Below are 27272 nucleotides of genomic sequence, written 5' to 3' on the forward strand. Positions count from 1 at the left end.
GTATGCCACCCAGAGGTGGCCAGTTTCTCAAACAGAGACATGTACATTTTATCTTTTGTGTCCCCCCTTAATTTGAATGTGGAGTGAAATGTGACCAGGGTTTAGTCAGGTACCACCACGTCTAGAGGATGGTGGTAGTAGTTAGGATACTTTGCGTTGCAAGTAACAAAAAAGCCAACTCAAACTGGCTTAAAAGCTTTGGGAATTCATTGGCTCAGATAAGTGTCTAGGGATAGCAAGTCTTCAGGCACAGTTTGATCAGGCTTCAGCACTACTGCACATGAGGGCAGGCATTTTCACCTGCTTTATTCACTGATGTAACCAAGGCACTTAGAACAGTATCTAGAATAATGAATAGCTTTTGAATGAACAAAATGATCTCAGCTCTGCATTTCTCTGTGGGTTGGTTTGGCCTCAATCAGTATATAGATCAGAGGGCGAAGAGTCAAAGTCTTCACTATCTCTGCTTCTTTCTTTCTCTCTCTCTCTCTCCTTTTTTCTTTCTCTTTCCTTCTTTCTCTCTCCTCCCCTCTTTCCCAATAGTGTTCCCACCTGCATTATTATGTTACTAAATCCTCACAACTTCCCAAGAGCTCTAGCATTTTAAAGAGAAGGAAACTGAGGCCAGAACTCTGAAAGAATATACCTTTGGACAGTCCTTTCCCCCTCCTCTGAAAGACTGATGGCAGATATCTCTCCTCTAATTTCTCAGCCCAGACCTTCCCTTTACATTCCAAATGCGCAGCTGCCTCTCGGCCAGCTGAAGAAGGAGCTGAAATTTATTCTCTCGTCCTGCTGGTTTATATATTCTCAAATTGGCAGCAAAACCTTTTCTAATCATAACTGCTGTCAGTGTGTAAAATGGGAACACGTGGCAGTTCCACCAGTCTACGGGGAGAGCAGAAAGCCCTGCACCATCGTGGGGAGAAGCATTGCCATCATCCCCCAGCTCCGCCTCAGGCCAGGTCTCTGGAACGCTGATGGGACTCTGCTGAGTCCAGCTGTTCTGAATTTAAATGCTTTTATGCCTGCGGAGCATCCCATAGCTCACATTGTCTTTGCTCAAGTGACTAAATGCACTTTGATTATAAGTTAGCTGGATTTCCAATCATCTATCTCAAACATTTAGTTTTTTTCATCCTCTTAATTAAAAATATCTCATGTCCCTGGGCTGAACCTCAAGAAGGAGGAACAAGAGCATCTCTGCTTCTCCTGACATTTCTTATGGAGTGTATATCAAGGAAACACCCCTGGGGACTGTTGGGCCCTCATACCCTCTGGAAGACTGACTTTGATGAACCAAATTTGAGGTGAGAAGGAGGCATGAACAGTAACCCAATGAAAATTACGTGGTTTGAGCATAAACCAAGACCTCCAAATCAAAGGCAACGTGTGACAGACCCCATGTAGTTGCCAGAATTTTAGAAACCGGCCTCTCTTGCCAGGCTGAGAATCCACAGAGGTTGGCCAGAGATAACAGGGAGGAGAAGCCAGAAGCCTCTCCAGTTGTGGTGTGGAATTTGCAGGAGTAGCCTGGGCCAGCATCCACAGAATAGCGTGTGCGTGCTCTACAGGGTCATGTTAGCACACCATGTTTGCTAACTCTCTGTGAACCCAAACAAAGAGGAGACACCCTTGGCAACCTGAGCTGTGCCTTCCTCTCGACTCCCCAGATTGGGCGTTATCCTTACAGGTAAGCTGGGGAGCTGTGGGAGGGAGGGTAGAGGAGATCGGTGAGCGTGCACCTGGTTGAACCTTGATAAGCGGGAGGGGGCCCATCTGCATGGAGGTCCGTGGGTGGTTGAGGGCTTTCCTTATCTAGCATTTTAATTTTTTTAAATCAGTTTATCGTGACTTGAGCTGTTGATTACCTTTTTTTTTGGCCATGCCACACAGCTTGTGGGATCTAGGGATTGAATCCATGCCCTTGGCAGTGAGAGTGCAGAGTCCTAACCACTGGACCGCCAGGGAATTCCCTCTAGCATTTTTATTAATGATATGTAACATAGGCTTATTACATTTACAGATGAAACAAAGCCCGGATAGAAAGGCAATTCTGTAGGTGGCAGAAAGAAAGCTCCAAAAGATCTTAGGTTCCAACCAAGCATGAAATGTAACGGAGATCAATGTTAAATCTCACTTTACACCCATGAAGTCAATTCCATCATCTTCACATCACTGAGGAAGGCTTGCCTTTAACTCCCTTCCTGAGTTTCCAACTCTGAAGGGCTTTCTGTTTGCCCATATAGGTTCCTCAGGTCCAGAGACCTCCCCACTGGATATCTTTCCTTGCTGAAGTGGTTTCTGAAGCCATATGAGAATGTTGCATCTGACCGCATGCTATGTCCTCTTATGCCAATACCTTCCAGCTCTAAGGAACCCACTTAGGGGACAGAGTGGGAACTGGGTTCCCAGAGCCACAAATAAGATATGAAACTCCATGGACTGGGAGTCAGGCAAAGGCTTCACCAGGGCTGTGGAGTAGTCTCTGCCACTGAGCAAGAGGTGGCCACCACGTGCTGAAAGCTGCCAGCTGTGGAATGGGCCTTCCAGGCCGCCGTAGGCTCTGCTCTTCATGACTTCCAGTGCCCAGACTACCCACTGCCCAGTCTTGGAATTCTGGGGTCTTCAGGGCTCTGGTCTCTGCCAGTTCTGCTTCGTTTGTTTCTTTAAAGATCAGTATCCCACACAGCTAAAGATGTTTTTAAGGGGAGATATATATATATATATAGTTTAAATGCTCTCTGATATATTTTTTTCATTTTTTTCTCTCCCAATTCAAATCCATATATATAGAACCTTCTGCGAATATTGGATATGGAACCAATTACTCTAGGTTGCAGTAATTACTTTTATATAACTAGAGTTGGGAACTTGTGAATCAATTCCATGCCCATTAGCAATATAGGCTTCAGCCAAGCTATTTTTTTTCCTTTCTTTTTTAAATAGGACTAGACAGTGTTGAATCCTTGAAAAAAAAATAACACTTTTTTTTTTTTTTTAAAGCTGACAGCACATTCCATCTACTCGGCAATGTAGAACTAATGAAGATGTAAGTATATGGAAACCTATAATTGAATCCAGCACGTAGCAAGCATCGTTGAACAGAATGCACAGCCAGCTGAGGGCACGTGTGCGAGGGGTCTGATCCTGTCCGGGTGGCCAGCACTCGGAAATGTTTCTGGATTATGTCTCAGGCAATGATCACCATTCACATAACCAAGGCAGAATAAAAATGGCTTCGAGCTAAGTCAGGGAACACCCGACTTGCCTTTGATAAGGGTGCCCTTTGGTTGATTATTTGTTGGTTTTTTTTTTTTTTTTTTGCGATACGCAGGCCTCTCACTGTTGTGGCCTCTCCGGTTGCGGAGCACAGGCTCCGGACGCGCAGGCTCAGCGGCCATGGCTCACGGGCCCAGCCTCTCCGCGGCATGTGGGATCTTCCCGGACCGGGGCACGAACCCATGTCCCCTGCATCGGCAGGCGGACTCTCAACCACTGCGCCACCAGGGAAGCCCTGGTTGATTATTTGAAGAGTAAGGATCTAGGAAAGATAATTCTGAGAAATAGAGGTGTTTGGACTAGACCACTTCTCGGAGCTTTCATTCTGTTTCCCTTGACAGTGTTTGTCAGCTTCCTGCGTGTTGGCCTGAGGTGTGTGTCTCCCTACATCACAGAATTGGGGCAGCCCCTCAGGGATCTGCCTTCTGGTCCCAGCCCTCGGGTTTCCAGCACTCAGGGCAAACCCAATCAGCCCTGCTGACTAGTTCCTGTATCTCAGGACCCCTTTGATGAGTGGATCCGCGTGGGAAGGAGACTAGAGTGGAAATATGTGTTTTCCTTTTAAAATTCCTCATTGATGATTCACTGCTGGGTGTCCCCAGTGCCCCCAGCTGCTCCATCCCCTGCGGTGGCTCCCTTCGGAAGAGTATCCTGATGGTCTGTCCTTGGCTCTGCATTGCTTCCTGGCTTGTGGGGGAGAGAGCTGCGCAGGCCCTAGAAACTGTGTTCTGAATCCACACCTGCCGAATAGGAAGGTATGGAGCGTTCCTCTGCAGGCTTCTCAGACCAGCCAGCCTCACAGAAGGAGCCCCAGCCTAAAAACAGATTGAATCTGAATGCCTCTACCCGCTTCCCCCAGGACCCAACACTCCCCATTGTCTCCTGATCAGCCAAACATTTACTTAGTTCTTTGGGTCCTCTTCCGGGCCCTGCCTGATGGAGATCCCTGGGGCTGTGCTTGTGTGGAGATGGTGGTTGATCTACACAGCATGCCCACCACCCAGCTGCTTCCACTCTTCTTCTGGGTCCCTTGGGCTGAGGGTGGGCTCAGCTGCACTGTGGCCTGTCATTCTCTTCTAGTCCATGGAAGGTGGCATGGCCTTCCCTGGAGAACCCGGCCAGAGGTGCTGCCAGGCCCTGTCCCCGAGGCCTGGGAGAGCAGCGTTGAGAGCCACAGGGAAGCCCCTCGGCGCCTGCTGAGCAGGAGGCCTCCGTCTGGACGTCCACCCCTTTCAGCTGTTGAGCTCTTGTTGGAAGACGCATTCCAGGGACATTCTTTCTGTCTGGAGCAGGGACTTGGCCTGAACGACGAACCAGAAACTGGAACAAACTGCACCAGTTTGCTCAACCTCGAACCAAATCCAAATATTTTTTATATCACTGAGAACCAAATGAGTTCTGGGGTTTGGTTTGGTTTGTTTTCCCACCAGAGAACATTTAGTGAACAAGGCTGAGACGGAACAGGACTCGTTTGTCTTCTCCAGTGACTAAGAGGCAATGGGAAGGAAACCTCGTGTGAATTTTGGACCCAGTCAGCTCATGGGCAGGAAAACACTAGAAGGCATGGTTCGGTATGCAGAGATGGCACTAAAGAGACTCCAGGATGGAGAAGCGACAGTGGCAGGTCTCTGTCCAGCAGACAGCGCAGAGTTGCAAATCCACGTCTCTGGGGAGGGTGCTATGTGGTATGGTGGCCCAGAAAATGCTTATCAGCCAGCCGTGATGAATATGGGATGCCAAAGCTGGGTACAGCCACCTATAGAAGGTAGGGACTTTGATAGAATGATGCATCAATTGATTTTTCCGAATTTTTTTCCTGGTCTATTCTGGTCCAGTCAGTAGGCATTTAATTACTACCTGGCGCCATGCTGGGGCAGGTCCAAAAGAAGTAACATAGGCATGACCCCTGCTCTCTCGGAGCCCCTGGTGTGCTTTGGGGGTGTGTGTAACACTACACTGTACCATAAAGAAGATGTAATGGTTTAAATAATGTAACCCCAAATTCATGCCCACCTGGAAATCCAGACTGTGACTTTATCTGGAAATAGGGTCTTTGCATATGTACCTAGTTAAGGATCTCGAAATGGAATCATCCTGGATTTAGGATGGGTCCTAAATCCAATGACTGGTGTCCTTATAATAAGAAGGGAGGACACAGAGACACACAGGGAGAAGGGGGCCACATGAAGACAGAGGCAGAGATGGGAGTGAAGTAGCCACAAGCCAAGGAATGCCTGGGCCACCAGAAGCTAGAAGAGGCAAGGAAGGAATCTCCCATGGTGCCTTTGGAGGGAGCACAGCCTTGCTGATGCCTTAACTTCAGACTCCAACCTCCTGAACCATGTGGGAGAATAAATACCAACTTGTGATGATTTGTGATGGCAGCCACAGAAAGCTAATACAGAAGTCCCTGGGACCCCAAGGGCCCTCCACACTCATACCTCCTTTCTGAAGAACAGTGGTATCTTCTGTATGATTAACCACATTTGTGTCACGTGACCTTGCTACCCTGAGCATACGTGATGGGGCCAAGGATTAGCTGGTCATGTGAGAATGTCCATCCATGAGGTGCCTGGCCTCTTACCAACCTGTCCTTTGAAAAAGGGAGACACACACACTGAGTTGGGTGTTGCTGGGAACTGAGATGTGGAGCCATGTGGCAGAAATCATGAGACAAGCAGAGCAGGAGAGACAGAGGGAGAGAGAGAGAGAGAGAGAGAGAGAGAGAGAGAGAGAGAGAGAGAGAGAGAGAGAGAGAGAGAGAGAGAGAGAATATGTTGAGTGGGGCAGCGTCACTAGAATCAGCAGCCACATTGCTCCCGCTGAGAGGATAGGTCTCTGTTTCATTCTCCAAGAAGCCTGAGTCTGGCTACTACTATGATTGTGTTTGTTTCCTGGGCTCCTTCACTTCCTCTGGATTCTTACAATTCATCTCCCAAGTCCCAAGAGAACGAGAACCCAGACACACCTTTCTGCTCCCTGCAATCTGAAAACAGCCCAACTAACACAGAGCACAAGTGAGACCACCATAGAAAAACAGGAGCTTACATATGGTTGTGTTTAATCCAAGGGCCACCCAGATAAACTACTTCCTGGCTGTGTTACCCTGTGCAGGTTGCTTAACCTCTCTGAATCCTGATGTTCTCATCTATCAAATGGGGTTAATGCCATCCTTCAGAGGGTTTTGTGAGGGCTAAATAAACTATAGAGAGTGAAACATCCACTACGATGCCTGGCACAAAACAGACCCTTGAGCATTTTCTTCCCTTCAAGTGACAGCAATTCAGAGGCTGGACTGGGGTCTGGGTCTACAGTGCTGGAAGCTTCTAGTGTGAACCAGTCTGGCAAATGGGGTTTTGAAAACACTTTGGTTGGATTCAGTTCAGGGTTCACTAACAAAATTTAAATTTAGTCTGGTTGGAAATTAGCAAGTAAGTAAGGTTTGGGGTCTCCCTGCCTTTGTTTGTTTTTACCTTGATTCAGTTGATGTGCCTGAAAGAACCCATCCATAGAGCTTTAACTCAGTCAGCAGAGATCTTGCAGAAATAGATTTTTGGAACCCACTAGCCTGCCCAAACATTCCCTAGCCTATCAAACATATTTTAGAAGTCTGATAACACTTACTATGTCTTTGGACCTTAACAGTGTTATGTAGCCAGATCAATGCTGACCTCACCCACGTTTCCCAATGTGCTGCCCTGCCCTGCCCTGCCCCTCCAGCTCTGAGCCTCCTCCTCCCTCAGTTCTTAAGAGAATGAAGAACATAAGAGTTTTTTTAATGTTGGCATGTGAAATCATTTTCATCAGGGGCACAGGGACTTAAGAAAAACAAAGGAGAGTTTAGGCAAAACAGATACTATTATCTGATGCAGCCTGTTTTGCCTTCAGGAGGTTGAAATGTGTTTCCAGTTCTACACCATATTTTTCGTCCATTCTCTCCTCAAGGCCCCATCTCCTCTTCCTGACGATTGCGCTCAGAAGTCCCATTCTTTAACTGAGCAGTTCTGATAGGTGAGTCCCCCCAGTGCACACTTCCTGATGCATTTACCAAGTGCTGTGCTCCTGACGAAGTGGACAGGTTGTGAGTGGCAGGAGAGAAGAGTCTGGTGTGAATGGACGAGAATACCAGCTTTAGCTAAGGGCAGGTGAGGAGAAGTTGGTAAGAAATGGGGATGTCCACAGAGACTGCAGGGGCTTCTACAATGTTTCCTTTCTTTAAAAAAATAAAGATCTGGGCTTCCCTGGTGGTGCAGTGGTTGAGAGTCCGCCTACTGATGCAGGGGACACGGGTTCGTGCCCTGGTCCGGGAAGATCCCACATGCCGCGGAGCGGCTAGGCCCGTGACCCATGGCCACTGAGCCTGCGCGTCCAGAGCCTGTGCTCCGCAATGGGAGAGGCCACAGCAGTGAGAGGCCCGCGTACCACAAAAAAAAAAAATAATAAAGATCTGTGCAAATATAGCACAATGTTAAGACGATAAACTTGGTTAAAAGTTAAAAGCTATGTGTATTCTCGAGACATGCTTGTATGTTTGGGATACCTTCTAAGATAGCTTTTTTTCTTTTCCAATATAGTTTATGACAAGATATTGAATATTGAATATAGTTCCCTGTGCTATACAGTAGGTCCTTGTTGATGATCTGTTTTATATATAGTAGTGTGTATATGTTAATCCCAAATTCCTAATTTTTCCCTCTCCTGCCTTTGCCCTTTGGTAACCATAAATTTGTTTCTATGTCTGTGAGTCTGTTTCCATTTTGCAAATAAGTTCACTTGTGTCATCTTTTAAGATTCCACATGTAAGTGATATCATGTGATATTTGTCTTTCTCTGTCTGACTTACTTCACTTAATGTGATCAACTCTAGGTCCATCCATTTTGCTGCAAATGGCATTATTTCATTTTTTATGGCTGAGTAATATTCCATTATATATATCTATATATATATACCACATCTTTATCCATACATCTGTCAATGGACATTTAGTTTGCTTCCATGTCTTGGCTGTTGTAAATAGTGCTGCTATGAACATTGGGGTGCATGTATCTTTTCAAATTAGAGTTTTCTACAGATATATGCTCAGGAGTGGGATTGCTGGATCATATGGTAACTCTATATTTAGTTTTTGAAGGAACCCCCATATTGTTCTTTATAGCGACTGCACTAATTTACATTCCCAACAGTGTAGGAGGGTTCCTTTTTCTCCACACCCTCTCCAGCATTTATTATTTGTAAACTTTTTGATGATGGCCATTCTGAGTGGTGAGAGGTGGTACCTCACTGTAAGTTTGATTTGCATTTCCCTAGTAATTAGTGATGAGGAGCATCTTTTCATGTGCCTTTGGCCATTACAGCTTTGTTTTAAAAAATACTGGCAAAGAGAGGTGTTGGATTTAAAAGCATTTTCTGTGTTAGGTAAGTTTTTAATAGCAGTCTCTACAGGATTTGCTCTATGTGGATGGGGACTTGGGTATTGAAATACGCCTTGCCTTTGAATGACTTCCTGAACACATCATTGAGATCAAGGTTGAAATAGCCTTTTCCTCCAAACACAGCCACATGTCTGATCCACAGACACAATGTAGACCCTTGAAGGGTATGAATGTTTCTTCAAATGAGATCTTCTTTATGGTGGTATTTTTATACTTTCCATCCAGAGCCAGTTTATTTCTCAAGATTGTTCCCTGCTGGATACAAAGAGAAGTATTTGTGCAATCATTGCCCATGGCCAGGGCACTGATGCCTGGGGGTGAGTAGCCCATGTGGAGATGGTTTGTGGGGTTCCAGATCAACTATATGTCTAGAGGGGACCACTGCACGCTCAGCCCCTGTATGTCGGGCTTGTGTGTAAGTGTTGTCAGATCTCGGTCCATTGCTCATGGATGGTGCTCCTGGTGAAGACCCGTGTAGCCCCAGGGGTGGGGCAGGACGACAAGTTTATGCCAAGCACGAAGGCAAGCTTTAATTTGCTTCAGAGATGGTTGAGGACTAGGGCAGCACTATTTATGGAGCCTCGAACCACTTCATTATGACCCAGTGCTGTTCAGATGGTTTTTTTGTTTCTCTGTTGAAGTATATAATTACCCTTTCCTTGGCTATGAACTTTCAGACTGTGGAGAGGCCACACACACAAGGACCTCCTACAATTAGGGGTAACCTGCTTGACTTTCTAGGAGGAGCTTCCTGGTGATCTCAGCCAGTCCTCTGGGCAACAGCAAAGGGCCCTAGTGGGCTGAGTAGGTACAATGGAGATTTGGAAGTCAGAGGTGGGCTGCCATGTCTTGGGCTTGTCTCATCACTTGGATGAACTGCCTTTTTGTCATCTTTCTCCTGGCAATGATAATATCCAAAAGAAAATGTTGCTGAATAAATGAAAGAGCCACTGGCAGCTAGTTTGAGCAACAAAATCAAGTATTGCATTATAATCCAAAGTATAAAATAAATATCCATGAGTTGGTACTGATATAAACAAATGATTGATAAATTAATAAATGAGGGGGAAGAGACAAATCTCCCTTGCAGATGAGTTCCAGATAATTTATGCAGATACTTCACCCTAAAGGGGGGGAGTGTATGGGCTGCACACAGCAGCTTCCCTCCAACTAAGAGGGACTTTACAATGGAGAGACCTGACAAACATAGCTCTGCTAGGCGATTAAGGTCAACATCAGCAATCATAAATCATGTTGATAGCATGTACCCTTGATATGCTGTGGTGAAAATAGCACTTTACCTCTGTGATCTTCCTTCCCCAAAACCGTAACCTCAATCTAACCATGAGAAAACCACCGGTGTTTTTCCCATGGTTAGATTTCCCACAAATCCCAATAATAGGGCATCCTACACTGTACCTTATCAGTGCTCCTCCAAACTGTCAAGGTCATCAAAAACAAGGAAAGTCTGAGAAACTGTCATAGCCCAGAGGAACCTAAAGCGCTGTGAACAGCTAAATGTAATGTGGCATCCTAGATGGAATCCTGCAACAGAAAAAAACAACAATGTAAAATCACAGAAATTTGAATAAATGATGAAATTCAATAATGAGATATGAATATTAGTTCATTAATGGTGACAAAAGTACCATACTAATGTAAGATGCCAATAACAGGGGAACTGTGAGTGTGGGGTGGAGGATTAAATGAGAACTCTGTAGAATCTTTGCAATTTTTCCTGTAAATCTAAAACTGTTCTAAAAAATAAAGCCTACTGGGCTTCCTTGGTGGCGCAGTGGTTGGGAGTCCTCCTGCTGATGCAAGGGACGCGGGTTCGTGCCCCGGTCCGGGAAGATCCCACATGCCGCGGAGCGGCTGGGCCCGTGAGCCATGGCCGCTGAGCCTGCGCGTTCGGAGCCTGTGCTCCGCAACCGGAGAGGCCACAGCAGTGAGAGGCCCGCGTACCACAAAAAATAAAAAAATAAAGCCTACTAATTTAAAATTTCAAAGAAAGCAGAAAAAGTATGCAGAGATGATTGCAGCAAACATTTGTGTTCCATGCATGCATATACAGTTAAGATTTTGTCATATTTACTTCAAGCTTATTAAATAAATAAATTATTCAAGATGAAAAAATGTTGCTGGGAGGATCAACTAAAAATATGGATGTGTATATAAAATAGATAATAAGGATTTACTGTATGGCACAGGGAACTATATTCAATATCTTATAGTAACCTATAAAGGAAAAGAATCTGAAAAAAATGTATAATTGAATCACTTCACTGTATACTTGAAAGTGACACAGTATTGTAAATCAACCACACTTCAATTAAGAAAAAGCTTTAGGGCTTCCCTGGTGGCGCAGTGGTTGGGAGTCCGCCTGCCGATGCAGGAGACACGGGTTCGTGCCCTGGTCCGGGAAGATCCCACATGCCGCGGAGCAAGTAAGCCCGTGAGCCATGGCCGCTAAGCCTGCGTGTCCGGAGCCTGTGCTCCGCAACGGGAGAGGCCGCGACAGTGAGAGGAGCCCGCATACCGCAAAAAAAAAAAAAAAAAAAAGCTTTAAAAAGTTCTCTTAAACCACCTCCCAGCATCTCCCAAAAATATGGATGTGAAAGGACTACAGCATCTAAGTCGGATCAAAGATAGTCACAAGTTCTTTGTCTACACTGAGAAGTGGGCTGTATTTCTCCACCCTCAGAGGTGATGCTGTGCCAGTGCAAGGTCTAGCTTTGACAGACTGGGTGTTTCTGCTCTCTCCCTTCTGGAACCCAGCTGCCATGCTGTGGGGCAGCCCAAGCAGCCACGTGGAGAAGCCCACGATTCTTCACTTGTAGATAACCCAGGTGAACTGCCAGCCACGTGAGTGAATCATCGGAAAATGCATCTTCCAGCTCCTGCCAAACTGACCCTGCTGATACCACTTGGAGTAGTTATGAATTGTCCCCACCAGGCTCCACCCAACTGCAAAATCATGAGCAAATAAATAAATGATCGTTGTTGTTTGAAACCACTAAGTTTGGGGATGATTTGTTAACATAGCAAAAGATAATCGAAACAGCATTGTACAAAAAGAAAGATTTGACTCCATGTCCTATCATTATTTGCTTTTTATTCTTCCACAGGTTGAGATGTTTCCCCAAATGCTTCACACACTTTCTGGGATGACCCCTTTTAAACTATTCTGTAGACGCTTATTGAGGCAGGAGATAGATGGGCTCCAGGCTAGGCATTTACACCTGGTCTCCTATTTACATTTATTGGGGCGAGAAAAAGATGGGCTTCAGGCTGGACACTTGCAACTAGCCTCCTGTTTGCATTTCCTGAGACAGGAGCTAGGTGGGCTCCAGTTTAGGAGCCCCCTCTTTGCTCTCTGAAATGAAAGTAACAACAGAAACAGGGTAAATAGCCAGGCTTTGTCTCCTGTGGACACCTTAAGATAACAGTCATGGCAGGAACAGAGAGGGGCTAGATGCTGTTTGAGGAAAGGATCAAGAGGTCACATATTTCCCATCCTTGGGGCAAGGGAGACACTGCACATGAACAGAAAGGCTCCTTGGGGGTCACAAAGGAGGGGGCACCACCCTCACATAGTATGTGATGCTAAGGCTGCCCCATAGGCCTCTGGGCTGGAATCCATCTTGGAAAAAAGTTGCGCACGCATGTTGGGGAGGGCCCTAGGGTAAAGTCAGGTGTGGAAAAAGAACCAGATAATTGGCCAAAGGTAAACAAAGACCCGGAAGAACTGACCTATATAAATGATTTAACTGCCTCTTTACTGCACTCCTCCTCATTAGGGAGGATGCCCACACCCTTTCTCTGCAGGTGTGCATCTCTGCCTTGCTTCTGTCTTCACTAAACAAACTGTTTCTCTGTGTGCTCTCCCACTTGTTCTTGTGCTATGTCTCTAATAATAAACTCTGTATCTATCTGTTTTTACAGTTTTTCCCTCCCTGAGAAATGCATTTTTCAGTGGGGGCAAGAGCCAGGGAAAAATAGCTTCTAGCCTCTAGCCCTTGCTGGTCTGGTGGCTAAGATTCCCAGTTTTCATCCAGCCTACCCAGGTTCAATTCCTGGGCAGGGAATTAAGATCTAGCTTCACACCACCGCTCACCGCTGCCTTTCCAAGATCATTATGTCCTAGCTCTTTGCCATGGGGATAGGTTCTAGCCATGGGTTCCTTTTCAGGGAAGGGTTTCCTGAAGAGTGCCCTGCAAAACAGAAGATCCACACAATTCTCTAGAGCTTCACTGTCCAATAGGTTGGCTATATATGGCTACCAAGCACTTGAAATGTGGCTAGATTTGAATTGAGATGTGCTGGAAGCATACAAAACTCACCAGATTTTTTTTGCTTTTTTTTTTTTTTTTTTTTTTTTTGGCAGTACGCGCGGACCTCTCACTGCTGTGGCCTCTCCCGTTGCAGAGCACAGGCTCCGGACGCACAGGCTCAGAGGCCATGGCTCACGGGCCTAGCTACTCCGCGGCATGTGGGATCTTCCCGGACCAGGGCACGAACCCATGTCCCCTGCATCGGCAGGCGGGCTCTCAACCACTGCGCCACCAGGGAAGCCCAAAACTCACCAGATTTTAAAGCCTTAGTATTAGTCTTCACAAAAGAATGGAAAATATCTCATTAATAATTTTATATTATGTGTTGAATTGATAATATTTGGTTATATTGTATTAAATAAGCTATATTATCAAAATTATTTTCACCACTTTCTTTTTATTTATTTTAATGTGGCTACTAAAAGTTTTAAAATTACACTGGTGGCTCACATTAGATTTCTATTGAACAGCGCTGCTTTAGAGAAAAAGGATCTGGGTCAAAGGTGTGGTTTGGGAAATGCTACTTAGTTACATCTTCCTGGAGAATTATAGGGCATGCACATTCAAGGCATTAAGTCCTGCAGTGAAGTGTTTAACCCTGGGGTATGATCAGGATATCAAAAGAAATAGACCTATTTAATTGGCTTTTCTCATGACTAGCTTCTCTTTGTCATTCAGCTCCCAATCCAAATGTCTCCATTCCAGGCAAGGCCTTCCCTGACCACTCTATCTAGAGTCACCCCCTCCTACCTGCTGCTTTTCATCACCTCATTTTGCTTTATTTTCCTTCATCTTCTTTCTCCTTGGCTGAAAATTTATCTTCTGAATCCATCAGGGTCCTGATAGGAAACAGGGAGCAGTCAAAGTGGGTCATTTGAGGAGTTTAATAAGGGGCTATTTATAAAGGTGGGGGCAGAATTTTGAGAAACATGGGATGCTGTAGGGTCCTAATGCTGGTCTCAGCTGGCAGCTGATGCCAAGTGTATGACGCAGTCATCAGTACCTAGGGAGGGAGGCTGGATGGAGAGGGCTGCCTACAGGTGGGGTCCTTCAGTCGGGGGGAAACACTTTATTTAATCTTCCATTGATTGACTCGTTCCCATGCCTTGGCTGTTGTAAACAATTCTGCAATGAACGTAGGGGATGCAGATATATTTTTGAGTTAGTGTTTTCATTTCCTTTGGATAAATAGCCAGAAGTGGAATTGCTGGATCAGATGGTAGTTCCATTTTTAATTTTTTGAGAAACCTCATACCATTTTCTATAGTGGCTGCACCAATTTACATTCCCACAAACAGTGCACAAGGGTTCCCTTTTCTTTACATCATTGCCAACACTTGTTATCTCTTGTCTTTTTGATAGTAGCCAACATACTGTCTTGTTATTTGATAGTTGAAGACACCCAGCTTTGTTCTCTCTCTCCTCAAGATTGTCTTGGCATTTTGCCCTGTGCATTTCCACATAGATTTAACTCATCAAGTTCCACAAAAAAACTTCTAGGAATTTGATATTAATTGCATTGGATCTGTAGTTAAATTTGAGCTTAAATTGAGGTCTTTACAATAACGAGTCTTCTGATCCATGAATATGGTATGTCTCTGCATTTATTTAGTCTTCCTTAATTTCTATCATTAATGTTGATATTTTTATGCTGATACAAATAGTATTCTTTTGAAGTTTTACATGGCTGTTACATAGAAATAAAATTGATTTTTACATACAATTGTCTTTATACTAGGGACTTTGTTAAATTCACTTATTAATGATGACCTTTCTAAATTCATTTATTTATGTTGATAGTTTGTCTGTAGATCCTTTTGTATTTACCAGGTACAAAGTCATATTTTTTGCAAATAATGGTGATTTTACTTTTTTCTTCTGAATTGTATACCTTTTCTTTTTCTTGCCCTTTTGCACTGACTAGAACCTCTGGTTAAATATTTAATAAAAATGGAAAAACAGGCATCCTTGCTCATTTTCATTCTGAGGCATAAAGCTTTCAGTAGTATCATTAAGAATGATACTTGCTGTAGGTTTTTCTGTATACACACTTTATTGGATTAAAGATTCTTAATTTCTATTCCTGTGCAAGGACGATTTTTCAGTTAGTTGCGAATGGGTGTTGAAATTCATCAAAAGCTATTTATACATCTACTGAGATGATCATATTTTTTCCTTTATTCAGTCAATATGGTAAATTATAGTAATTTATTTTGATATGAAATTGTCCTTTCATTCCTGAAACAAATCTAACACGATCATGATTTATTATCATTTTTATCTTTCATTGAATCTAATTTGCTAGTTTGGTATTTTTGTATCTGTTCGTAAGACTCACTGACCTGTAAATTTTTTCCATTTCAGGTCAGTTTTTGGTGTCAAGGTTACAATGGCCTCATTAGACAAGTTAGGAAATATTTCTCTTTTTTTTAGTCTCTTCAACTGTTTATGTAAGATTGGTGCCATTTCCTTCATAAATATCTAGAAGAATTTACTTAGAGGGAAGCTATTTGTGCCTGGAGGTTTCATTGTATAGATGTTGTTGATTACAGCTTCAATATCTCTAATATATATAGGACTATTCCAGGTTTTTTATTTCTTCTTGCGTCAGTTTTTTGTTACTTTTGTTTTTCTGAGGATTTTTCTTTTTATCTAAAATTTTTAATTTATTAATAAAAATTGTTCATAATATATTGTCATTATCTTTTAAATATCTGTAGGCTTTGGACTGATGTCCTCTTTTTCATTCAAGTTGGTAATTTGTGCTTTCTCTATTTCTTTCTTATCAGAAACCTAACATTTTAATCATTCTTTTCAAAGTGCCAGCTTTTGGGCATGTTGATTTTCTCTTCTGAATGTTTGTTTTATATTTCATCAATTTCTTCCCTTAGCTTTTATTATTTCCTTCCTTCTCATTTCTTTAGATATAATTTGCAGTTCTTTTTTTTCAAGATAGGTAACTAGATTTTTTATTTTCATCCGTTCTTCTTTTAAAATATATGCATTTAAGTCTATAATTTGTCTCATACCAGGGCTTTAGTCATATTCCCCATGTTTTGATATATTTTCATTGTCGTTTAGTTAAAGATATTTTCCAGTTGCCATTGAAAAGTTTTTCTGTGACCTATTTAAAAGTATATTGCTAAATTCCCAAGCATTTGAGGAATTTCTACTTTTTTTTCTTTTTATTGATTTCCAGCTTAACTTTCTGTGGTCAGAGAACATATTCTGAGTGATTTCAACCTTTTGAAACTTGTTGAAATTTCTTTTATGGCCAGCATAAATGTTCCATGTACACTTGAAAAGAATGGACATTCTTTTGGGCACAATATTCTGCACATGCCAATATATCAAGTTTGTTAATTGTGTTATTTAGATTTTATATATCCTTACTGATTTTTTTCTACCTATTATATCTTTTATGGAGAAAAATATTTCTCATTGTTAAAGTTTTTAAAGTCCCAGTGTTACAGGGAGATTAGCTCAGTGCTTTGTGACCACATAGAAGGGTGGGATAGGGAGGGTGGGAGGGAGACGCAAGAGGGAGATGATATGGGGATATAAGTATACGTATAGCTGATTCACTTTGTTATACAGCAGAAACTAACACAACAATTTAAAGCAATTATACTCCAATAAAGATGTTAAAAAAAATTCCCAGTGTTAAAGTTTCCCACTATGAGTGTGGATTTGCCTATATTTCCTTACAATTCTGTCAATTTTTGTTCTGTGCATTTTGAAGCTATGTTTTTAGTGTACATATAAATTGAGAAATTGAATGTTTTCTTGGAGAGTTAATCCTTTTAATCATTATGAAACTTTAATTTTTATCCTAATTATGCTTCTTGCCTTGAGTCTACTTTGCTGTTGCTATAGTATACCAGCTTTCTTTTGGAAAATACTTGCAGAGTATATCCTTTATGATCTTTAATTTTTAATTACTCTAAGTCCTATATTTAAGGTGTATTCTCTAGTAAGCAGCACAAAATTAAATTTTGTTTTTAAATTTTTTTATAATTATAGACTTTTAATTAAACTACTTAATCCACTTACACTTAATGTAATTAGTGATATATTCGGGTTTATATCTACCATCGTGATACTCATCCAAGGTACTGGATAATAAATGGAAATGATAGCCCCTCCTTCCTTACCCATTTTCTTCACTTCTCTCTCTCTCGTTCCTCTTTCTACCTCATTGTCTGCTTCTTATTTTTGTTTTTCTTAGCCATGCCTCTCTCTCTTCCCAGACTTCTAAATATTGGAGTTTCCTCTTCACAGACCTCAGAATTGTTTCCTCTTTACATATTCCTTAGGTTATCTTATCCATTCTTAAGGCTTTGTATAGGCTGCCAACTTCCAGATTTATAGTTCCACTCTACATCTCTTCCCTGAACTCCAAATACCTATGTCCAGTGTTATACATCATCATCTGGATGTCTAATAGGCATCTCAAAACTAATGTTTCCCAAACTGAGGTCCTAGTACACTGAGACCTTCCATGTTATTCTGTCTGCAGTCTTCCTCATCTCAATAAGTAACAACTCCATTTTCTCACTTCTTAGGCACCAAACTGGGGATCATTCTTGACTCCTCTCTTTTCTCTTACAGTTGATATCCAATCCATCAGGAAGGCTTGTTGATGCTACTTTCAAAATATACCCACAATCTGACCACTTTTCCCCACCTCCTCTGCTATCAGCTTGATCCAAGCCTCTGTCAGTTCTCACTTGCTTTATTGCAATAGCCTCCTACCTGGTCTCCTTGCTTCCAATCTGGCTCCCATGAAGCGTGTTCTCGTAGCTTCTGGAATGATCTTTACAAAGCACACATCACCTAACACCATTCTATGCCTTCTATCTTAATCAGAGTAAAAGCCAAAATCTTTACTATGGCCTAGAGCCCTGAACTGATTTAGCTCCATGTTACCTGTCTGACCTCACCATCTACCACCCTTCCCTCATTCACTCTGCTTCAGCCAAACTGACCTCCCTGCTATTCCTCATAAATACCAATCATCCCATCACCTCAGGGCCTTTGCATGTGCTGTACCTTCTCTTCCCTAATATCTTTGCATGGCTCACTCTTTTATTTCCTTCATATCTCTGTTCCAATAGTCACTCATGTACCATCTTATATAAAATATCAAAGAAACCCTCATTTCCTTTACCCTGTGTCATTTTTCTCCATAGCCCTCATTACCACCTGATATATTACATATTCATTTTTTGATTAATTTACAGTCTGTTTTCCTCTACCATAAGCTTTGAGACAGAGGAACTTTGTTTTATTCACTGATGTATCTTTAGAATCTAACTCAATATCTGGCATAGAATGGGCTACCAGTAAATCGTTATTGAATGAATGGATCAATGAAATGCATTTTTAGAACAATCTTGCGAAGTTGACAAGGGTAGATATTGTTATCTGCTTACCAAAGAGGAAGCTGAAGCTCAGAGCCTTGAGGTGATTTATAGAAACCACAGAGCTGTGAAGTGGCTTAGCTGGAACTCAAACAAGTCTCTTTCTGCTCAGTTCCGGGCTGATTCCATAGCCACACATATCTCAGCCATGGCAGATTCCATACTGACAGCCAATGATGACAAAAAATGGAAAGCTAGGGTCAGCCAGACTCTGAAGTCTCCTTTGCTTCAGTTTCCACACAGATCAGCAATACCAAAAAGTGGGGGTGGGCGTGGGGGGAAAGTCTTTTGATGTATGTGGTTTCTTCAAAGTTTGCCATGGGTGGAAAAGAAGTGGGTGCTGAGTGAGTTCTAAGTGTCCTCACTACCAAGAAGGATACTTCTCTCAATTTAGACATATTAAGAAAGCATGTAGGTCCCAGAAATCATCTTGCAACCAAGAAGAGAGATTTAGTTACAAGAGAAAGACTGCTGGATGAATAGCGTTAAGAAAGAAAGAAAGAGAGAAAGAGAAAGAAAGAAAGAAAGAAAGAAAGAAAGAAAGAAAGAAAGAAAGAAAGAAAGAAAGAAAGAAAGAAAGAAAGAAAGAAAGAAAGAAGGAAGGAAGGAAGGAAGGAAGGAAGGAAGGAAGGAAGGAAGGAAGGAAGGAAGGAAGGAAAGAAAGAAAGATGGGCTTCCCTGGTGGCACAGTGGTTGAGAATCCGCCTGCCGATGCAGGGGGCACGGGTTCATGCCCCAGTCCGGGAAGATCCCACATGCTGCGGAGCGGCTGGGCCCGTGAGCCATGGTCGCTGAGCCTGTGCATCTGAAGCCTGTGCTCCACAATGGGAGAGGCCACAACAGGGAGAGGCCCACGTACCACAAAAAAAAAAAAAAAGAAAGAAAGAAAGAAAGAAATTGGCTTGTTGGTTTGAGATGCTGGATCAAGCCATGCCTGAAGTAAGACCTACCTCTGGGCTTAATAGTAATATGAACCAAAAATTCCTTTTATTGTTTAAGCTAGTTTGAGTTAAGTTCTCTATCAATTGTCACAACACACACATGAGAAAAGGAACATGGACCATTTTATTCAACACTTTGTTCCCAGTGCCTAGCATGTTACCTGGCATGTAGTAGGTGCTCAAAATATATGTTGAAATGATAATGAATGACCAAATGTCCATTTTTCACTGCTGTTGACATAATCTGACTAAAACCCCAAATCTAGTTCTAGTTTTCACAATATTCATAAGAATAATTAACTTGTTTATAGTGTGTGATTTTTAAAGAAATATGTAAAAAACTTTGGAGCCAGACAATTCTCAGTCTGTGACCTTGTAAGCATGTAATCTCTCTGGAACTCAGTTCTCTGATTCACCAAACAGTGGTGATAGTCCCCAACTCACAGGTGTATGGTGGGACTGAATGAGGTAACCTCTGTAAAGAATATAGCTCTGTCTGCCACCAAGTAGGACTCTGGTAGATCATGGCTTATGCATGGTGCCAACAACATATGTCATGGGGTGCTTAGGGCAAATCCAGCATGTAAGAGGATTCCTCACTATCATCCAAGGAGGTATAAGACACAATTTGGAGCTGTGAAAAAAGTTGGCTTTGGAGCCAGATCTGAGTTTGAATCTTGTTCATTTAATACTCAACTAATCTCTGTGTACTTTGTGCCAGCAACTGTTCTAGACACATTGTGCTGGGGTCCAGCAGTGAAAAAGACAAAAATCTAACTTTGTGATGCTTTCATTTCAGTGTGGGAGGTCTACAGTAAACAGTGGAATAAGTAAGATCACATCTGTGCTATAAAGAAGAACAGTTTATTTTTTAAATTTTTTTATTTTTTTGTGATATGCGGGCCTCTCACTGTTGTGGCCTCTCCCTTTGCGGAGCACAGGCTCCGGACGCGCAGGCTCAGCGGCCATGGCTCACGGGCCCAGCCGCACCGCGGCATGTGGGATCTTCCCGGACTGGGGCACGAACCTGTGTCCCCTGCAGCGGCAGGCGGATTCTCAACCACTGCGCCACCAGGGAAGCCCAAGAACAGTTTATTAATTCTGTGATCTGGGAAAGTTTATTTTTTTAAAATTTATTTTTATATTTTAAATTTATTTAATTAATTAATTTATTTTTGGCTGTGTTGGGTCTTCATTTCTGTGCGAGGACTCTCTCTAGTTGCAGCAAGCGGGGGCCACTCTTCATCGCGGTGCACGGGCCTCTCACTGTTGCAGCCTCTCTTGTTGCAGAGCACAGGCTCCAGACGTGCAGGCTCAGTAGTTGTGGCTCATGGGCCTAGTTGCTCCTCAGCATGTGGGATCTTCCCTGACCAGGGTTCAAACCTGTGTCCCCTGCATTGGCTGGCAGATACTCAACCACTGCACCACCAGGGAAGCTCTAGGAAAGGTTATTCTTAACTTTGGCTTCTTTCATTTAGCACAATGCATTTGAGATTCATCCACTTTGTTGAGTTTAACTGTAGTCTACCATTTTTTATTAGGAGGAGAATTCCATTATTGGATGCATCTCAGTTTATCCATTCTCCAGCTGAAATACTTTTGGGTTGTGTGTTAGTCAGAATTCTCCAGAGAAACAGAACCAATAAGATGCGAATATGTAGAGAGAAAGATATATTTTAAGGAATTGGTTCCTGCAATTATGGAGGCTGACAAGTCCAAAATCTGCAGGATGGGTAGGCAGGCTGGAGCCCCAGGAAAGAGCTCAGGTTACAGTTCAAGTCTGAAGGCCATCTGCTGGCAGAATTTCCTCTTGCTTTCTGTGTTTTTGTCAGGAATAGATATTGGCTGGATTTTTTTCAGATGCTGTTTCTACATTTATTGAGTTGATCATATTGATTTTCTTTTGATATTATGGTGAACTACATTGATTCTATTTATATATAATGCTAGATTCAATTTCCTAATATTTTATTGAGAATTATTTTATCTATACCCATGAGAGATATTGGTCTCCAGTTTTCATTTCTTGTAATGTCTCTGGTTTTGGTGTCAGGGCAATGCCGGCTTCATATAATGAGCTGGGAAGTGTTCCCTCATCTTTAATTTTTGGAAGAGGTTGTGTAGAACTGGTATAAATTCTTTCTTAAATATTGGTAGATCTCACTAGTGAAGCCACTTGGGCCTCGGGCTTGCTTATGTGAAGGTTTTAAACTAAAAATTTAATTTCTTTTTTAGGTATAGGTCTATCAAGGTATCTATTTATTCTTAAATAAGTTTTAGTAGTTTGTATCTTTCAGTGAATTTGTTCATTTCCTCTTAGTTGTAGAAAGTATTGGCATAATGTTCAAAATTCTCTTGTTATCTTTTTAATATCTGTATAATCTGTACTGATGCTACCCCTCTCATTCCTAATACTGGTAATTTGTGTCTTTTCTCTTTTCCTGATGAGTCTGGCTATAAGTTTATTATTATTTTTATTTTCTCAAGGAACAAAGAAACCTGTTGGTTTCAATTGATTTTATATTTTCTGTTTCATTTGTTTAGGTAATGATCTTCATTATTTTTTTCTTCCACTTACTTTAGGTTTCATTTACTCTTTTTTATTTTCTAGTTTCTTAAGATCAAAACTGGTGTCACTGATTTGAGACATTTCTTCTTGTGCATTTGGTGCTATAAATTTCCCTCTAAGTCCTGCTTTACCTGCATCCTACAAATTGTGGTTTGTTGTACTCTTGCTTTTCAATTAGTTCAAATGCTTTATAATTTCTCAATTGATTTATTCTTTAACTCATGAGTTATTTAGGAGCGTATCACCTTGTTTCCAAGTATTTGGATATATTTCTGTTATTCATTTCTAATTTAATCCCACTGCTGTCAGAGAACATGCATTATATGACTTGAATTCTTTTAAATTCATTAATGTTTGGTTCATGGCCAAGAATACAGTCTATCTTGATAAATGTTTTATATGCACTTGAAAAGAATGTATATGCCACTGCTGTCAGATGAGCTTTATTATCTCTGGTATTATCCTTTGCTCTGAAATGTACTTTGTCTGATATTAATATAGCCACTCCAGCTTTTTTTAAAAATTAATTTTATCATGGTATAACTTTTTCCATCCATTTACTTTTAACCTCTTTGGGTCTTTATATTTAAAGTGGGTTTCTTGTGGACAGCATATAATTGTCTTTCTTTAAAAATATCCTATCTGATAATTCCTACCTTTTAAAGGGTGATATTTTTTTATCATTTCCACTTAATGTGATTATTGATATGGTTAGGTTTAAATCTACAAGTTTGCCATTTATTTTCTTGTCTCCTGTATTCTCTTTGCTCCTTTTTTTCTCCTTTTCTGATTTCTTTTTGATTGAGTACTTTTTAGTATCTATTTTATGTCTTTTGTTTGCTATTAGCTATTATTTTTGTTGTTATTTTAGTGGTTGCTTTAGGCTTTATAGTATCCATCTGTGTCTTATCATAGTCTATCTTCAAATGATATTACATTGCTCCATTCTTATAAGAATCTCACAATAGTATATTTTTGTTTCTCCTCTCCAGGCTTTACATTATTGTTTTCATACATTTTACTTGTACATTTAATAAACCCATCAATACAATGTTATTATTTCTGCTTAAATAATCAATTAAAAGACTTTAATTATTAAGAAAAAATCTCATATTTACCAACAGAGTTAACAAATCTTATATTTATCAACAGAGTTATCAGTTGTTTCTTTTTTAAATTTCTTTGTATAGATCCATATTCCCATCTGTTATTGTTTTCCTTCTGTCTGAAAGTATTCCTTTAACTTTTCTCATAGCATGGAACTTCTGGTGATAAATCCTTTCAGTTTTTGAATGAAGTTTTCATTTCTCCTTGAATTTTGAAAGATACTTTCACTAGGTATAGAATTTTAGGTTGACAGGTTTGTTTTTTTATTCTCTCAGTATTTTAACAATGTTCCTCCCTTATCTTCTAGCTTGCATAATTTCTAATGAGAAACGTACTGTCATGTTTATCTTTGTTCCTCTGTATATAATGTATCTTATTTCCTCTGGCTGCTTTAAGATTTTATCCATATCACTAGTTTTGAGCAGTTGAATTATTTTGAAGCAGTTTTCTTCATATTTCTTTTTCTTTTTTTTTTTTTGCAGTATGCGGGATTCTCACTGTTGTGGCCTCTCCCATTGCGGAGCACAGGCTCTGGACGCACAGGCTCAGCAGCCGTGGTTCATGGGCCATGCCGCTCCGCGGCACGTGGGATCTTCCCAGACCAGGGCACGAACCTGTGTCCCCTGCATTGGCAGACGGACTCTCAACCACTGAGCCACCAGGGAAGCTCTCTTCATATTTCTTGTTCTTGGAGTTTGTTGAGCTTTTTAGATATGTGAGTTTTATTTTTCACCAAATTTGGAAAATGTTTTACCATTGTTTACTCAAGTACTTTTTTTCTGTTATCATTCTCCTCCTTCGGAATTCTATTTACACATTTACAACTCCAAGGCTGCTTGGGGTTGTCACACAATTCAAAAATGCTTCATTCACTTTTTAAAGTATTTTTTCTGTCCATGTTTTACTTTGCATGGTTTCTATTGCTATGTCTTAAGTTCACTGATCTCTGCAATGTCTAATTTGTTATTAATCCCATTTAGTGTAGTTTTCATCTCAAGATTTTTTTTATTTGTATCTCTTTTTCTGTGTTTTCCATGTTTCTACTTACCACATTCGATGTTAAACTTTTGAACATATGGAATACAGTTATAATAACTGTTGTCATGTTCTTATCTGCTAATTCTAACACCTGTGATATTTCTGGTTCAGTTTCAACTGATTTCTCAACACCCTATGGGCTATATTTCCATGCCTCTCTGAATGCCTGGTAATTTTTGATTGGATGCTAGACATTATGAACTTTAATTTCTTGGTTGCTGGATATTTTTGTATTTCTATAAATATTTTTCAACTTTATTTTGGGATGAGGTTAAGTCACTTGGACATAGTTTGATCCTTTCAGGTCTTGCTTTTAAACTTTTTTTAGGCTGACCAGAGCAGCATTGTGTCTAGGGCTCATTATTCTCCATTATTTACTCAGGACTGTTCTTATTGCTTGATCCAGTACCCCGTGAACTATGAGGTTTTCCAGTCTGGCTGATTGTAACAGGCACTGTTCCCTCCAATCCTTTTGGTGTTCTTTCCCCAGCTTTGTGTAGTTTCTTCACTTTCATACACTGATCAGTATTCTGCTGAATACTCATGGACACCCTTTGCAGAGTTCTGGGGTTCTCTCTATGCAGCTCTCTCCTCTCCAAATTCTAGCTTCCTATACTCTTAGCTTTATCTCCTACACTCAGTGTCCTCTGGGCTCTAGCTTATAAATTTTTAAGATAACCAAAGGAATACAGAATCATTGTAAAAAACACTTAAACAAGTAAATGTATATAAGATGAAAAGTAAAAGCTCTTTCTCTCTCTGATCCCCCAAATCTTACTCTCCAAAAGTCATTATGGTAACATCCTTGAAATTTTTTCTATCACTGAATTGTATATGTGAGAATTTAAAGGTTCATTCTGTTTCTTAAGGCAATTGGCTATTCAGTCAACTTGGTGTGTAAGGGAGAAATTGTCCTCTCTTCCCTTCACTGCCTTGTTGTCTATCTCTTGCATGAAACTTCTGTTTTCCTAAACAGTGAGTACTCAGACACCAGTTCCTTCATCCAGGGAAGAAAGGATCTCTTGAATGTCAGTTTCTCAGGTCAGGTACTACATCACAAAAGGTGCCAGGGATCTTGTAGATGGAATACTAGATTGATTCAGTGTCATTCCATGCCTCAGTTTATCTCATATTCCCTGCAGATAGGCTGAGAACTAACTAGAAAAAGCTTGAAAAGTTCTTTGGAAGTGAAAAATGTACCAGAAAGCTTGAAGTCTTTCTCACCACGGTAATCTGCAGATCCAGTTATTCTATCAGAATCCCAACAGTCCTACCTCACTGCTTCATGCTGATTCCATTACTAAGGGCTCCTGGGGGGTCCTGATTCATCAAGACCTCATTGCTCTCACTGAGTGTGTATCTTTACCCAGGATGTGATCACAGCAACCAGAACTAAATTAAACTTGTCAAACTAATAAAGAAGAGTCCTTTAGAAGGATGGATTATCCTGCCCTTTTCTTTCAAATTGAGACATCTTCCTGTTTCATGAGAATGTTAAAAGGGAGAGGGGTTCCCTTGACCTTTATTTTTTACCCATGGCAAAAAAAAAAAAAAAAAAAAAAAAGATTCAAAAAGATGAGATCTTATTAGCATTACCATTTAAGTTTTTATCCATCAAATTCAGTGAATGGCAGCGTAATTTCTTTTTTTTTTCTTAACATATTTATTGGAGTATAATTGCTTTATAATGTGTTATTTTCTGCTTTATATCAAAGTGAACCAGCTATATATATCCTCATATCTCCTCTCTGTTGCATCTCCCTCCCAACGTCCCTATCCCACCCCTCTAGGTGGTCACAAAGCACGAGCTGATCTCCCTGTGCTATGAGGCTTCTTCCCACTAGCTATTTATTTTACATTTGGTGGTGTATCTATGTCCATGCCACTCTCTCACTTCGTCCCAACTTACTCTTACCCTTCCCTGTGTCCTCAAGTTTATTCTCTAGTAGGTCTGCATCTTTATTCCTGTCCTGGCCCTAGGTTCTTCAGAACCGTTTTTGTTTTTTTTAAAAGATTCCACGTATGTGTGTTAGCATACAGTATTTGTTTTTCTCTTTCTGACTTACTTCACTCTGTATGACAGACTCTAGGTCCATCCACCTCACTACAAATAACTCAATTTCGTTTCTTTTTATGGCTGAGTAATATTCCATTGTATATATGTGCCACATCTTCTTTATCCATTCATCTGTCGATTGACACTTAGGTTGCTTCCATGTCCTGCCTACTGTGAATAGAGCTGCAATGAACATTGTGGTACTTGACATTTTTGAACTATGGTTTTCTCAGGGTATATGCCCAGTAGTGGGATTGCTGTGTCATATGGTAGTTCTATTTTTAGTTTTTTAAGGAACCTCCATACTGTTCTCCATAGTGGCTGTATCAATTTACATTCCCACCAACAGTGCAAGAGGGTTGCCTTTCCTCCACACCCTCTCCAGCATTTATTGTTTGTAGATATTTTTTGATGATGGCCATTCTGATGGGTGTAAGGTGATACCTTTTTGTAGTTTTGATTTCCATTTCTCTAATGATTAGTGATGTTGAGCATCCTTTCATGTGTTTGTTGGCAATCTGTATATCTTCTTTGGAGAAATGTCTATTTAGGTCTTCTGCCCATTTTTGGATTGGGTTGTTTGTTTTTTGATATTGAGCTGCATGAGCTGTTTGTAAATTTTGGAGATTAATCCTTTTTCAGTTGCTTCATTTGAAAATATTTTCTCCCATTCTGAGGGTTGTCTTTTCATCTTGTTTATGGTTTCCTTTGCTGTACAAAAGCTTTTAACTTTCATTAGGTCCCATTTGTTTATTTTTGTTTTTATTTCTATTTCTCTAGGAGGTACGTCAAAAAGGATCTTGGTGTGATTTATGTCATAGAGTGTTCTGCCTATGTTTTTCTCTAAGAGTTTTATAGTGTCTGGCCTTACATTTAAGTCTTTAATCCATTTTGAATTTATTTTTGTGTATGGTGTTAGGAACTGTTCTAATTTCATTCTTTTACATGTAGCTACCCAGTTTTTCCAGCACCACTTATTGAAGGGGCTGTCTTTTCTCTATTGTATATTCTTGCCTCCTTTATCAAAAATAAGGTGACCACATGTGTGTGGGTTTATCTCTGGGCTTTCTATCCTGTTCCATTGATCTA

General features: G+C 41.1%; 2 long non-coding RNA genes across 2 annotated transcripts in view; both read left to right on the top strand.

Moving 5' to 3' along the window:
- LOC131755290 (uncharacterized) overlaps positions 1-27272 on the top strand; it is a 189969-nt gene that overhangs the window by 148372 nt on the left and 14325 nt on the right. Inside the window, exon 4 of the long non-coding RNA XR_010840281.1 lies at positions 23572-23804. This is a non-coding gene — a long non-coding RNA (uncharacterized lncRNA). The remainder of the gene's footprint in view (positions 1-23571; positions 23805-27272) is intronic.
- LOC136794063 (uncharacterized) lies at positions 1392-11689 on the top strand. The gene is made up of 3 exons (XR_010840280.1): positions 1392-1693; positions 3007-3052; positions 11494-11689. It is a non-coding gene; the product is annotated as an uncharacterized lncRNA (long non-coding RNA).

This window comes from Kogia breviceps, chromosome 4 (genome assembly GCF_026419965.1).
Source record: "Kogia breviceps isolate mKogBre1 chromosome 4, mKogBre1 haplotype 1, whole genome shotgun sequence".
Taxonomy (NCBI): Eukaryota; Metazoa; Chordata; class Mammalia; order Artiodactyla; family Physeteridae; genus Kogia; species Kogia breviceps.